Below are 12,699 nucleotides of genomic sequence, written 5' to 3' on the forward strand. Positions count from 1 at the left end.
TTATTTTGATAGTATCAAATAATCCTACGAGATAAACATGATAAAATCATCCTGTTCGGTAAACATAATAAAATCCTCACCAATCCAAGCTGTCCCAGATAATCATATCCCATAAGACAATTCCCAGAAACATATTTTTTATCTAGTGAGGGGTCTTAATTTCAGCAAATAAATAATAGAGCAATATTCATTTATTCCTGGCCAAGCATAAGCATTAAGAAAGATTTACTAGGAGAGTTCCCTTTTCTCTAATTGTAATGACCATGAACTTCCTCTATACCCTTGCTTGACAGACGCTATAATGGTATATCTCAAAAAATTACCTTCATTAGCTAAAACATGTTTAGCCAATGCATTTTAAACATTTCCCTTCTTAATACTATACTCATGTTCATATATCCTTTCCCTCATCTTGCGCTCAGTCTTGCTTATGTAAAAACATGGGCAAGATTGGCACAAGGCTAGATAAACAACTGTTCTGGTATTAAAATCAAGCACACCCCTCAGTTTATATTGAATCCCTCTAATGATAAAACCTTCACCCACCTGTACATGTTTACACTGGTGACAAAATCAACACTTTCCTCATCCTTGGGTTTTTTTGCTTGGCCATACCTCCATCACTCAATCTCCCCAAAATATCCTTAATATTCCTATCCCCCCTAAAGGTGATATTTGGTCTGGTTCCCAGTTTCTCCCTAATAGAAGCATTTTCTTCTAACATGGCTCAATTCTTATTTAAAACCCACCTTAACCATTTATAATCACTATCGTATGTTATAATTAAATTTGCAATGTAACCCACAGTACTTTTCTGGTTATCCCAAGATCAGATTCTGTATTTTGATCCATATTACCAATGGTAAAATTTACATCCCTACTACCTTTAAGAATCAGGACATAAAATCCAACTTCCCTCTTACTTTGTACCTCATTGGCCAATTGGTCCAATAAAGTCTGCGGGTAGCCCCTACTTCTGAACATCTCTTTCATAATTATACACTCCACCAAAAAGTCCACATACAGTGTGACCATCCTTGCTACCCTGACCAATTGCCCCTTCACCACAGATCTTTTCTGGTGTTAAGGGTGTGCACTATTAAAATGGAGGAAAGAATTAGAGTAGGTTTTCTTTCTAAAAATCCTCGCGGTGTATACTTTGGCCACCCTATCTTTTTCTAGTAATACATCTAGGTACACTATCCATTCTGTGTCCACCTCATGGGTAAATACTAAAAAACTAGTTATACAATTAATATATTCAATAAAATAACTGATACTATCAACCTCATCCTTACACAAAATAAAAATATCATCCAGGTAGCATACATAGAGTCTAGTCTCATCATAAATTGATGTTTCATTGAAAATATATCTGTGCACCCATTGGGCAATCACAAGGTTTGCAAAAGTCCCACCACATGGAGATCCCATTGCAACCCCATTTTTTTGTAAATAATAATCACCAACAAAACACAAAAAATTATTACTTAAAACCAAATCTAGAATGTCACAGTACAAGTTAATCTCCTCTTGTTTCACCCCTTCATTATACAAAAATTCTGTTACCCATTGGATCCTGGTCTCTTGGGGTATGACACTGTAAAGATCCTTCACAAGTATAGTCATAAAATATCTTCCAAATGAAATAGCAAGTCATTGACCATACCAGGAAAACTCCACAAATCTTTGCAAATTTGTTTTTCACCACTTAAAAATTCTTCCAACTTAGCATCTACAAATTTAGCACAGGAATATGTGATGGAGTTTTCCCCATCTGCAATAGGGCACATGGGGTGGGGGTGGTCATGCAAATCCTTGTGGATTTTGGGAATTCCAAAAAGAATGGGGTAACTGGGGCTGGTATATTCAATAACAAAACATTCTACAAACCCATATCAATCCTACTCTCTATCAAAATATCCTCTATAGCAGAAGAAGTCCATCTGTATGCTCCATTCATTTCATTCTTTGATACTTGTTCATATGTATTAGATCTCAATCCCCCCCCATTTTGCTGTCATAGTGGTGACTATGCATAACCACCAACCCACCCACTTTATATGGCTTCATTATTCAGTATGATTGCTGGCAGAGGAAGTTGGGAATGTATTGGAAATTTCATTTAAAAGAAAAGAAGGAATTGTGTATAGTTATCTGCAAAGTTTAAACAGGAGGAAAATATTTATTGGTAGATAAGGTGGTAGTTAGATGTCATGTAAGTTGTTTGATTTCCTTTCAGATCAAATTATACTTGGAGGAAAAAGTAGTTTTTTGTCTTACTTTTAGTCCTTTGGCACTGTTGGGAGCTATCTTAACAGCTTTCATGTAAGATAGGAAGAAGTTGTATAGTTGGCTATTTTATGGGTCTTGTTTCCAATTTATCCAGACACTGTATTTGTGCCAGTTATCAGCCATTGGCACCATTTAGCTCTTAACCCATGTTTAGTTGAGTAGAAAGAGAGTCCTGCAGACTTGATAATGTGCTAAGAAGTTAACTGATTGGTATGGATGGGTCACACTGGTTATCCAATATGCTCCAGTGAATTATATATCGGTATGAGTTTAGTTGTGCTTATTTATGCTAAGAAAAAGGACTACCGAGTATTATTTGTAAAGGTGCTTTTGATGTTTTGAAGCTCCAGCTGAAGATGATTGGACAGTGGTCACTCAGGCTGTTTGGTAGTATATATAGATCTAGTATTTATAGATTATACTGATAAAGAAGAGGTCAAGCTGAGGTTCTTGGCAATCTGTTTGGGCAGAGCACTTTAGTTTTCCAAAAATAACTCCTGTTAATATTTTTTTTGATTTGCATAGGAGCTAGTAGTGCATATATATTGAAGTTACCTAGATTAATAAACTTCTTAGGGATGACTTTGGTGTACATGTATTGAATAGCTTGTTTTGTTTGTGTTGTAGAATGTGGGTGGGATATCTACTGCACCAATGGATAAATGTTTGTGTCCACTATAGTGAAGTGCATTGTTACTTGCCTACACAGCATGTTCAATTATGTTAATGGAAGGGGTCTGTTATCATAACCACAGTGGTCCCTCCTGACTTGATATCAGGTCTGCAGTTATTTCTTGTAGTACAGTTGTGTGCTATGTACTACATGAAGGGCAGAACTCATTTTCATTCCAAGTTTCAGTAACTGCTAAAATATATGGTTACTCAGTTAGCCAGGTTTCTAATACTGCCCATTTATTTATTCTGTATGCATTAATCAATGAAAGCATTAGGTTCAAGGGTCCATCAAATGAGTGACTGTCCCCTGATAGTAGTATATTTGAGAACTGGTAGAACAGTTTGGATAGTAGGTCATTGGAATATTTTCACAGATTGATTTTTGTTTCTATTTAATAGATTTGGATATTGTAATGTCTCTTATTTATGTATGTTAGCAATCTTACACAGTATTCATGTAATTATGAAATTATGATAGTAAAATGTGAATGAGGTACAAGATTTTGTGTAAAGGGTGTGGTGAACTGATTCGGAAAGATGTCTGTACAAACCAGGCCTACAAGTAACAGGGAAAGTATAAGGTTGAGATGTGATTTAAATTATGAAGAGACATTAAATCAGCTGCAGTAAGGAGGTTAGGAAATTTTAAGTAAGCATCTATAGTGAAGAAGCAGGTAGAGTATGTGAATAAAGAAAGTTAGTTAATATGAAGAAATAGCAAAACAATTTATTTGCCACCTAGGCTCAGCAATAAGTAATATAGGAAGAGTAGAGGAAATCAAAAAAGGAGTGAGGGAAAAGAAGTAGCCATGGGAATAAGAATAAAATTGAAGAAAGATATATTTACAGGTGGGTTAAAGAAAGTCCATGATAGGAGAGTGTAAGGGTTGTGGATCTGTAAGTTGAAGAGAAATTTCATAAGGCTTATGCTTTGCTCAATGTCTTTTTATAGGAGGAAATGTGGTTTAAGATTAGCAGTTAGTAGAGCTAAAGTTTTGTAAAGGAACATTGGGATTTAACAGAGATAAAGAAAAGGATGTGTAATTCATCATAGCAGGAAGCAGGAAGTTCTGAGTATTTGTCTATAGAGGAAACAAAAAAGACTGAATATAGCACAATGGTGTGTGATTGCTTGAATTGAGTATATGTGTAAGAAGGGAAGTGGTTTGTTAATTTTTATTTATTTTATTTATTTAATATTTGTTTGCCGGGAAAGTCCAACTGGGACAGATTCCATTTTCAGAGGAACAAGGAGAAATGCCGCAGATGCATGTCTTTGGAATGTAGGAGGAAACCAAAGCACCCTGAAGAAACCCACACAAACACATAGAGGACATGCAGACTCCACACAGAAAGACACCCCAGCTGGGAATCCAACCGGAAAATCTCTTGCTGTGACGTGATAACGATAACTGCTGCACCACTGCACCATCCATAAGTTAAGTGATTGATATGGGGTGGGTGGGAATGGGGGTAGGAGTTTAGCTAAGCCATGTGTAGCACAGCTAATCATAGCAGGGCTATTCGTACTTTTATTTGACTGCAACTCAAGAAAAAAAATAAGCAAGAAGATAAAAACTGGTCCTACAAGGCAGCAAGAATTCCACAGTCATAATAATCCTGCCAAGAAGGAAAGAGAAATCGAGAGAGATGGAGTAGGTGGGAGGAATTAAAATAAGATAAGAAGAATGAAGTGACTGGAGGGAAGTTGGTTATATTATAGGTAACTAGAATTAGAGTAGAAAGTTCACGGGAACAAAAAAGATCAGGTCAATAAATCACCTAAAGGACTATCAGCTGTAGAGCTCCTAGTGGGAACCTTTCCACTAGGGATGTTAATTACCATTGTTCCAGCAGAACACAAGCCTGTTAGAGCAATAAGAATAGAGAGTTAATTTCAGTTCAGGTGCTTAATACAGTAGCACTGTGTACTCAAACAGTGAGGATGCATTTGTTGTTTTCAGAAGTTCAGTATGTGTCTTTTTGGCTTTTCCCAGTTAGGGGTCGCCACAGCAGAACTCCGGTCCGCTAATGATTGGTAGTTGAGTTTTACGTGCCGAGTTACCAGCCCTGATGCACAACCTTCAACGAAGGTATGTCCATTCACGCATGTCTCTACGCAGAAGGTGCTCTATCTGAGAATCGAACCAGACAGCGTCTTACTGTGAGGAGACAACGCTACCGCAGCACCACCACCGTGGTTGTTTTCAGAAGTTCAGTAATGGACAGAAATTCACAGCACTGCATTTAAAGCAGGGTAAGTCACAGGAAAAAATCATCCAAATTCTTTTGAAATGTTTGTTGGTTCACCCTGTGATTTTACTTGCAGGTCTGCTAATACTATGGGGACCTTTGTTTCCTCTGCTAAAAGCATGACAGGGCAAAGAAAAATCATCCGCCTTCTGTTGAACTGTTTGCTACTTCACACTGTCATTTTACTCACAGGTGAGCTAAACTTAGAGGACCCTCACAACCTCTGCCTATTACTAGGCTGTGCCTGCTTGCAAGCTGACAGATCTACTCACTTAACCCAATAGCTTATTTTCTATATCTTCTTCTCACATGGTTATCTAATCTTGTAGTTCACTGCATTTATTCATTCATTTGCCTAAAATGAACTTCGCCACTTAGCCAGAAAAGTTTTTTCTACTGATGGTACTAAAACTAACACTCAATTGCCAGGGGGTTAAATTGTCTAAGTCAGGCATTTTTATTATACACTCACTGTTGCATGTCTTGGGCTTTCTCCATGTGCTCTTCAACTAGTAGCGTTAGCAACTTTAGGCTGCTCTATAAACTAAAGCTATCACAATTTTAAATGGTGTTTTCCCTTCCTCCCAGGTTTCCCTAACAATGTCAACCAGTCCTCTGTGATGCCTAGCATACAGTGATTCAAATGGGGTAACCTTAGCTGAAGCTTGTGGCACCTGTCTTGTACCAAACAGTAAGAACAGTAACAACTGATCCCAGTGTTTGCCATGTGCATCAGTAACTTTCCATAACATAGATTTCAGAGTTTCATTATATCTTTTTACTAATCCATCACTCTGTGGGTTATGGACTTTCAACTGTTTAGCTTTAACACATTGGCAAAACTGATGCAATATCCTTAATAAAAAGGGAGTGCCCTGGTCACTAAGTAGCTCTGTAGGAACATCCACTCTGAAAAAAACTGTACATCTTTTCTGTTAAAAGTCTTAGTATTAGCATAGCATAATGGCACTCATTCTGGACCTTCTGTAGTACAGCCCATTATTACAGGTATGTACTGATACCCATTGCAAAATTTTAGCAGTGACTCCAAAATGTTCTTAGCAACATGTTTAAATGGCACCACTATGATGGTTACTGGAATCAATGGTTTGTTAAATCCATGATGAGGAGTTTTTGGCATTCTGGGCAAGACACTCTGAAATTTTTTATATCTTTCATTATGTCGGACCAGCAAAATCTGGCTAATATTCTTGCTTTAGTTTTAGTCATCCTCAGGTTACCTCCTAATGCAAGACTATGGGCTGGATTCATTGCTAATACCCCATAGGGATTTTGGCACTAGTAACTGACGTACAGTTTTCTTCCTACTATATAAAAGCTGCTGACCTTTTATATAATAGGGAGGAAACTCTACAGTAACTCAAAATTGGGTTGAGGATTAATGGGAGAATTTTTACTGTCCTCCCAAAAATATTTTTATCCTCCCCTAAAATGGTGATATCGTCTCTTATCCTACCTAAAGTATCTGCTTGCAGGTGTGCTTATTCCGTTTTCCTGGTTTACCAATAAGGCCACTAACTCAGAGTTACTTTCTTCAGTAGGTTGTCATAAGTTGGAAGGAATAGCTTCTTCACCCAAAGACAATGGCACTGCATATCTTTCTGTGTCTGCTCTTAGAAAGGGTGGTTGAAAATAAAACTTCTGCTTTATTTTTCTGCTATGTGTCCATGCCACTAGATAGGTACATTTTTTTTCTTTAGGTTGCACTTCCTCTATTTTAGTGTGAGTAGACAACATTTCTCATTTTCTTTTATCTCTCTGGATTGATTTCCTTCTGCAAATCATATCTCAGAAACAAACTTCTTTTCACTTTTACATTTTTTCCTTATTTGCAGATACTTGTTACTTAGAGTCTGCCTTTACTTGAATTCTATGCTTTATATTGAGAGAAAAGTTGAAGAACTCTGCATTTCCTACTTTTAGTACTTGTTCTCATATCTTCACTGTGTGGATCCTCCCTTAGGTGACATATTTTCCTATTTCCATCCACTTTGTTTCTGTACTAACATGTCTTGTAAGCTTCTGTGCAGACTTATGTGTTCTACTGATTGTTACTATCATTTTACCTTGAGTTTCATTACCGGTAGTATTGCACTTCTGTTGCTCTGTCACTGAGATAGATTTATTCTAATGCACACAGTCCTTTTCGCTGACTAACCTGATCCTGTGCTGACATATTAGGAGTCCCTTATAGATTCATATGTAAGTACTAGGCTACCTGCCCTTGTAGACCATTTTAAACCTATCCATTTTTTGCTTGAAATAATCTCATTTGATTACAGATTGGCCTTACCCTTCCCATGGTCTATAATTATATATTACTTCTAATGAGAATATTTGGGATCATACCATAGATAATTTGAGAGAACCCATCCATCCATACTCAGCAAGTTTTCTCATTTTACACATGGGGTCAGGCTGTCATTTCAGCAGTGACGATAATTTTGAGCCAAGGTTTACCCCGCCAGGTGGCTAGCCCTACCATGCTAGTTCATTTGTACCACTCACTCGCACATACGCTCTCACGTATGGCCAATTTAGTGTCCAATCCACCTACTGCATGTCTTTGGAATGTGGCAGCAAACCAGAGCACCCAGAGGAAACCCATGTGACCACAGGGAGGACATGCAGACTCTGCACAGAAGGCACCCCAGCTGAGAATCACACCGGAGAACCTCTTGCTGGGAGGCAAAAACACTATCCACTACACCACCACAGCCACCCAATTTGAGATAACCCATACATGGGATAAATTATTTAAGAGCTGCATCTGTCCATTAGTAGTACAGGGGTCATTCCTGGGGTAATGCTTCCATTTTCCATCCATAGATCTAAGTTATGCTTGAGAACGAACAGGGAACTTTGTTTTATGAGGATGGGGAATCTGTTCCATAGAAGCAGTATCCTCTAAAAATATACCTGTCCCACCAAACCATTCTGTTTCTATACTCAAAAAGTGTAATCATGCTGTCCATGTCTATCAAGAGTTGAAACTCTTTCCCTTCCAAAAATACAGTAAATTTCACTAGCTTATTTCTTACACAACAACATAATGTTGTCTTATTTATTGTAGATGTAGTCTTGTTACATTCCATAGGAACAACTTCTTTTGTAGCATGCGTAGCAGTTTTCCCATTTCTACTACTATAACTCTCTTCAATATTGGTTGAATATAATTTAGCTTTGTAAAACTCCTCTCATTGTTTGGAGCAACTTATCACATTTGCTATTTTTTTATTTTTCAGAAGATGGCACATTCCTTAGTGCATTTATAAACTTAGAAGCGATGATTCAGCCTTGAACAATGTGCAATTAAATAATGAGTGTTCTACTGAAGTTAAAGAGTTCAGAGTACTTTGGATCACTTGTATCACTTGCTTTATTATAACACTAGAAAATGCTCTTGTAAATCTGTTTATTGCTAGACTTTCTAATATTTTCAGTCAACTGAACTGTAAATGATACTACAGTCTAAAAACTTTAAAATATGCTTTAAATCATACATCTGACTCATACATATATGTCAACATTAAAAGTCCAGTTAAAATATTTTATGGCTCACATTTCAGTAAGTATCCCAACCATAGCTAGTAGTGCTTTCTTAAACTTTTCATGGCTGGTTTAAACAGTTACATCCATTTGCATCATATTTTAATGCCATTCCTTCCAGCTGGGATAATAAGATTTTCAGCCACTCTGATTTGTCTTGAGTGGTGTGACATTCAAATGCCACCAGACAGGATTTCAGGTCATCCACTTTTTATGTCTCAACAGGTGAACGGGTTGCTTGTATGCAAGTCCCATCTGCAGACCCTGCCATGCCTTCTCCTTAGCTTCAGAAACAACACTCGTGAGTGATTTCCTTCCTGTAACATTTGTATTAAATTGCAAAGTTCTTTTCTAAAGTAACAGTTCACGTTACTTCGAGGAGCCACTGCTGAGTTTGAAGTAACACATCCAATGTAATTTAATAGTTTGATTAGTTTAGATGGTAAGAACTGGGTGAGGTTAGAGAGTAGCATGATTGTCTGAGTGGCTAGTTGCTGTTAGTGTTTCTTTAGCGTTGTATTTCTAATTTGAATTACATCTCAGCAAGGAAAGAAATGATCACAACTAGACAGGAATTCCCTCTGATGAATAAATTAAATATTTTTTGGGGATTTTTTTTTGTTTGTTTTTTTTTTTTGCAAGAAGGCCACCACACCTCAAAAACATGTGCCTATATATATGTATATATATATATATATATATATATATATATCTGTATGGATCTATGTCAGATTATTGAAGTTCTGAAACTCTGAAATTCCTACGGCCACAAGTATGTAATCGAAGGTTTGGAACTTCAAAAATTAAAAAAAAAATAAAAAACAAAAAAATTCTATTTTTAGCATTTTTGCAGGGGACAAGCCCCATGCACCCTCCACACCCCTTGCTAATTAAATATACCAACTCCAAGATCATAATACACTGCAGAAAATGGTAAATTTCCTGTTCTGTGCTGTACCACGATCTTCGTTCAAAACACTCAAAGTTTCAAAACTTTGATGATATGGTCCCAACCATATGACTTCGAAGTTTTGAAATTTTGATAATGTGATAGGGACCCATATGTATGTATGTATGTATATATATATAAAAGATTGCCTCCGAACAAAACCTATTCTGCAGTTGTGGAGCCTCCTCATACACATAAGACCAATGGTTCTGCTTTGCACATACGATCGGGTACACGCAAAGATGGACAAATTGATAATAACAACCGTTTCAATCAATTTCTAACATTTGAATTTGAAGTAAACAATGCGAATGAGTCTGATACAGTGGTACACACACAAGAGAACAATAAGGGTGAGACTGGTAATTTAAAGTCCATGATATTTTTGTTGGGTAAGAAATTAAAAACCATCAATGGTCTTAAAGTAGACAATATATATTTTCAAAAGTGTTTGGATCTTAAAATTGTTCCAAAAGGCTTAAGATTTTTTAAACTTCCTTTGGGTGTTGATTTGACAGATATGGGCAGAAATGAATTTAATATGTTATTTGATGAATGTGGTTTTAAATATATTAAGTTATTGATGAAATTTTATGATGAAAGATTAAGCAAATTAATTCAAGAAGTTGAGGATTTAAATACTACGATTGTAAATGACTTACTATTTAATGATTGGGAAAAATTATATAATAAACAATATGCTGAAGCAGAGAAATGGGCATCAACTTTATGCACACGTAAGAATAATAAAATGATAAGAGACAAAAATCAATATCAATTAAAAGTAGCCTACGTGTGGCCTAAGAAACGAAATATCCCTACTAAGGAACGATATAATAATGGGACCTTTAGAAACCAAGATTTTGATAATGAAGTAGGGGAACATCACGATGTTCGTGAATATGATGAATTTAATACACAGGGTTTTCAAAAATATCCAAGAACCAAGAACCCACCATACCAAAGAACATATCAGAATTTTCATACAAGGGGGAATATATAGATGGAGTTACCCCGGATGATATTGAGAATGCTCCCATTAGTGAAGTAAATACAGTTCAAGGAAACTTTTTAGAGAATAATGATATAGTCATAGTTGACAATATTTACACTTATCGCAATTTTAATATTTTCAACTATTCTAATTTATGCATTGATAAGGTTTATTTTAAGTTATTTGAAAAAGGTATGAAATTTATTCCCAATCCAAGTTTTAAATTAACAGATGTTTTAATAGATTTTAAAAAATTCATTAGGAAAATTAATCTAGAAGTTTTTTATAAAGATAGTATTCCGTCTGGAGGAAAAGAAGAGGGTGACAACACATGTCAATCATTGGTTATAAAGAGTAAATTTACTCCACCAAATCACCCGATCATTGATACCTTCGATAAGGTAGTGACCAGGGAGATATATAATGAATACAGTTATTTAAAATCTATGATGACTAATCAAAATTTGACGAAGGAAGAAGGGAAGTTATTACAAACCTTAAAAGGTGACACTTCGATTCGAATTATGAAACCTGATAAGGGCGGAGGTATTGCCATATACGACAATTTGAATTATATACAGAAAATATATAATATTTTACATTTCACAGGTAACTATGTAACAGTTTCCAAGAACGAATTAAACATTGCGTATCAAAGAATTGATTCCTATATAGAAGAATACTGGATTGAGGCGAGAATAACTGAAGCCATCTATAGGTTTATAAAAGTTAGTCATCCTAGGTTAGCAACCATGGTGGGCATTCCTAAGATACACAAGGATACTAAAGACCCACCCCTGAGACCTATTGTCTCAGGAAGTTATTCTAAAACTTTCAATATTGGTAAATTTATTGATACAATACTCAAAAATGTGTACACCTTTATTCCGCACATGGTGAAAGATTCTTGGTGCTTTCTATCTCAGTATCCAGTGAAGGAGCTTGACATTAGCGAACCTTACATCATAGTTACCATTGACGTGATCGATCTTTTTTCATGCATACCCAAGGACGAAGGCCTGCAAGCTTTCACTAGCAGTTTGACCAAACATACTGACTTAGAATGGGATGCTATAAGTTTGATTGCGGAATTAATGGCAATAGTATTGGATAATAATTTCATTTACTTTGAAGGGGAGATCTTTAGACAGACCAAAGGAGTAGCAATGGGGGCAGCATGTGCCCCCATTTATGCTAATTTGGTCATGTTAAACTGGGAAGACAATGTATTGTTTCCATCAAAATATTTCCAACACATTCGATACTATTCCAGGTTTTTAGACGACTTATATATTATTTGGCAGGCCTCTGAAGCACTATTATTAGAATTCATGGAGTTCATTAAAGGCAGTAGTAATTTTTTGAAATTTACTTTTCAATATGATTTTAATGGATTACCATATCTTGACACATACATAGTTAATGACAATGGGAAACTACAATCTAGAATTCACAGGAAACAGACCTTCTCCAACAACTATTTGGATTATTCTAGCTATCATCCCCCTAATGTGAAATACAACGTATTTAAAGGCCAAGTTATTCATGCTGTAAGAATGGTCTCGGATGAAGATGAGCTGTACAAGGAATTGAACTTAATTCAGGAGTTTTTTAGTGAAAGAGGGTATCCCATAGATATGATGAAAGAAGTGGTATCTTATGTTATCAGTCAGAGAGGCATTAAATATAAATCCTTACTTGGATCAGGTGATGTTCAAAATAATCCCATTCTTAAAGAACATGGAGTCAATCCTAGTTTTCAGCGTGCATGTATTATACCTTATTGGGTAGGGGTAGACAATATTAAAAGAATTATATGCAAATTTTGGTATCTGATCAGCAATGATCAGACTTTAGTAACCGTATTAGGTTCTAAACCCAAATTCGTTTATAGAATGGGAAGTAATTTAAAGAGATTATTAGAACAACAGCATAATACTAAAGATCTGGGTTCTACTTATTG

The sequence above is a fragment of the Protopterus annectens genome, chromosome 14.part0 (genome assembly GCF_019279795.1).
Source record: "Protopterus annectens isolate FY-2018-M chromosome 14.part0, PAN1.0, whole genome shotgun sequence".
Lineage (NCBI taxonomy): Eukaryota > Metazoa > Chordata > Ceratodontiformes > Protopteridae > Protopterus > Protopterus annectens.